Raw genomic sequence first — 3,995 nt, forward strand, 5'->3', positions numbered from 1 at the left:
GTTTTGAGTAATGAACAAGGCTGGGAGTTTTTAAAAGCCTCAGGAATCTTTTGCAGGTGTTTAGAGTTACGTCGTTGATTCAGATGGTTAGGTTAATAGCTTGTTTAGAGAACCTTTTCATGATATGCTAATTTTTTGAGAAGGACCTGTATATTCTGATTTACCTCATTTTGTATTTTGCTTTGTGTGTTACCTGTTGTTCTGTCTGTACAGCACTTTGGTTGGCTTTGTAGCTGTTTAAGTGCTTTATAAATAAAGTGGTATGGTATGGTAAATAAATCAGAATGTCTTTATTGTCATTATATGCAAATACAATGAAATTATGAATTAATTACAATTACAATTAATTAAACTTAAAATAAATAGTAAACACAATGATGAGGACAACAATTATGCATTAAGATTCTGGGCTGTTCCAAGAAAATCTTGGAGGCATTTGACTTTTTAACAAAACAAACAACATAAACGTAGAACCTGAATCATATCCAAACTCGGAGGAAAGTAAAGACCAGTTAAAAACATAAATGCCTTCAAACTTTAAAGACACACATTTTCACAGAGAAAGGTTCATCAAAAATCCAAGTGGAGACCTGCAGAAACCTCATCATGGATCAGAAGAACAGTTTAATTGGAGCAGATAAATGGGTAGTGACAGAGAAAGATGATCCCTGTGTTAGGTATGACATTTTAGTAAAAACACATTTGATATTCAGATTAGATATATGTATAAGATTTATTTATCTGCAGTTTGCTGTTCTACTACAATCATTTCTCCATTTTACATTATTCATCTGATGGTCTGAAGTAAAAACATTGACTTACCACCAATCACATTTTACAGCTAATCTTCCCTTTTGAACCAAACCTTTTAGGGGAAGCACTCATTATTTCACATATGCAGCAAAAATGTGAAGGTGTGTTTTGATTTATTTTTATTCTTGGACCTAAAGAGAGAAGTCAAGGCAAAACTCCAGCAGATAAATTATCTGAGAGAAGTCAGGAAAGATCACTGTCTCTCACCCAGAAAAGGAAAATCCAACTTCAGCTCATTTCGTTGCTCTTGTTATGTGTAACTGTCCTGATTCATTCATAATCTGTAAAGTGGGAAATGTATAAATTAAGTCAAATTTATTTATAAAGCACATTTAAAACAGCAGCTGTTACCAAAGTGAAGGCGTGTTTTCTGCCTGTGCTGCTCTTTCACTCAACATTTTCCCACTTGCATTAACGTCCATCTACAGTTTTATTTTTTCTTTAAAAACCTGCAATGCTGACAAGGTTGTGACCACTTTCTGTCTCTTGGACGTGTGTTTTAGTCTAACTAGATGTGCTTTAGGGATGTTAGTCTGCTTCAAGTTCATGAAACACACACCTCACACACATCAACACACACACATCACAAAGCATAAATCTGAGCTATAAACATTTTAAATTGTGTCACTCAAGTTGAGAATTGCCTCAGATGAGCAGCAATAAACTGACTTTTAAAAGTCATAACTAAGGAAAAGGAAATGTTTCCTGCAGACTGAGCTTAACGGTGCAGTGTATGTTTGCTGGTTGAGAATGTTAATGTGAAGCTGCAGTGTGTGTGTGGTGGTGGTGGTGGTGGGGTTTACAGTCTTCAAAGATGAGATACAGGTTCCAGAATACGAGATGATGGTGGTTGGCCACACCGAGAAATGCTAGTTTTATGAAACTTTCTGTCGTTGCAAGTAAAAAATGGTCTGATCTTACGCGCTAGAGTTCTTTTTAAACCATTTTATCGAGTAGTATTTTTAAGCTTCTTTTTTCTAAATATAGAAGAAAAGCAAAAGTCCCAACAGAAGATAAAGAGCACCGTGCGCAGACAGTTCCATGCTCTTTAATAATCATTATTCTTCTTCTTTCGGCTTTTCCCTCTTCAGGATTTTCCACAGCGAGTCATCCTCCACCTCACTCTGTCCTCTGCATCCTCTGTCCTCACTCCAACTACCTCCATGTCCTCTCTAATTGCATCCATATATCTCCTCTTTGTCTTTTTCCTGGCAGCTGCATTTCTAGCATCCTTCTACCAATATACCCACTGTCCCTCCTCTGGACATGTCCAAACCATCTCAGTCTGGTCTCTCTAACTTTATCTCCCAGTTCAACCTATGCTGTACCTCTGATGATCTCATTCCTGATCTTATCCATCCTTCTCACTCCTAAGGAGAATCTCAACATCTTAATTTCTGCCACTTCCATTTCTTTCTCCTGTCTTTTTGTCCATGTCTCTGTCTCCAGACCAGACAACTAGATGGTCTCACCACTGTCTTGTAAACTTTTCCATTGACCTTTGCTGACACCCTTTTGTCACAACTCTTTAGTAATTGTGACTGGTGAAATTTTCACAAATATGTGGAAAAAATCCCATGTACTGCCATTTTAAGTCCGTTTAGTTGGGGTGTAACAGTTCGTGCACGCACACTGAACCATTACGGTACAAATGTCTACAGGCTCATTGAAGTAAACAATGTATTAGTTACAGGTGATCACCTTGCTCGTGTAGAAGTGGGTGCACATTATATTTAACCATGTTTTGCTGTGACCACAGCAGAAAAGAAGTGGAGGGAGACATTTAAATAAAACAGAGGATAAGTGGCTGATTCAAAGAAACAAGAAGAAGCTTGTTTGTTTCTAACCTGCTGTATGGAAAGTCTTCTGCTTGTGATCTGCAGGAGTGGCTGTATGGCAAGCAGTTATGTTATACAGTAAAGGCAATATGGAATACTATTTGTGTATTTATTTGATATCTCTGAAATCAAGGGTAATTTTCCCACACTAGCAGTCAGCTGGCTTTGAGCCATGGATTGTTTATTTAAAATAAATTATTTTAAATGATTTGGCACCTGCTAAATCATTAGTTGCAGGGAGAAGTTCCCTCTGTCATGAACACCGCTGTCTGCCACGCCCACATTTCTCCTCCATGCTGAAGCAGCTTTGTGAAGGGTTAACCCTTTGCTGTCCATATGCACCGATCAACTTTTGTCTTCCGACTTAAAATTGAAAGTAAGTTACATTGTAAAAATCACCATAATTACAAAATATAAAAGTGTTAAAAGTTATTTTTAATTACTGTAGAACTTCTATGTTCAGTTGTTTCAATGTAATTGATCAAGAAGTACATTTCTGCTCCGTGCTGCATAGCTGAAGCTGCGTGACATCCTGTTGATGTCCTGCTGCACTTCTCTCCTCTGCAATTAAATTTAAATAGTGTAACATTTTAAATAAACAATCCATGCTGCATTTATTGTGTATTTAAAATTTGACAGTATTTCTGTTTAAATTGTTTATGTACACAGAAGAACGGAGACTGCTAGTGAAACTGGTGGTGGCAGAGAGCTGAAATTAAGGGTTGAACGAGTATATAATTTTTAAACTCGACATTAACATAATAAAACCCGAGTAGAATTCGAGTATTTGATGACATCATAGATCTCAAGATACAAAAATAAATAAATAAGTAAAACCGCAAAAAAAAGGTAATTATTCACAACAAAAAAAAGACCAACAAAACATTGGGAGCGTATATTATGCTCCTACCATTTATCATACTGCAAACAAGTCACAGGAAAAACAAAACTATTAGTTATTATTATTAAACTGCAAACGTGAAGAAACGTGGACGTCAAAATCGAAACTTAACCGAAACTGGTTCGGTGGATTGGACCCGGTGTTACACCATACTCTGTGACCTGCAACAGTGCAACACCGCCCCCTACGGTCATACGGTGGTCACATAATATGACATCACTACGGCTACTCGATGTTAAATTTTTAACCTCGATAGATGTCCTAGCAATCGATGTGTAGATTACTCAAGTACTCTGTTAAGGCCCTAGCTGAAATCATGACATTCTGTGCTCTATTAGAGCGTTTAGAGTTCAGAAACATTGTTTAGAATATTGCAAGAGTGTGGGAAGGGTTTATAAAGCCTTTCTCTCTCTCTCTCTCTCTCTCTCTCTCTCTCTCTCTCT

General features: G+C 37.1%; 1 protein-coding gene across 1 annotated transcript in view; it reads right to left on the bottom strand.

Annotated features, from left to right (window-relative positions):
- fermt1 (FERM domain containing kindlin 1) overlaps positions 1–3,995 on the bottom strand; it is a gene marked incomplete at its 5' end in the record, with an annotated part of 928,370 nt that overhangs the window by 918,519 nt on the left and 5,856 nt on the right.

The sequence above is a fragment of the Nematolebias whitei genome, chromosome 12, assembly GCF_014905685.2.
Source record: "Nematolebias whitei isolate Nwh7 chromosome 12, NemWhi1, whole genome shotgun sequence".
Lineage (NCBI taxonomy): Eukaryota > Metazoa > Chordata > Actinopteri > Cyprinodontiformes > Rivulidae > Nematolebias > Nematolebias whitei.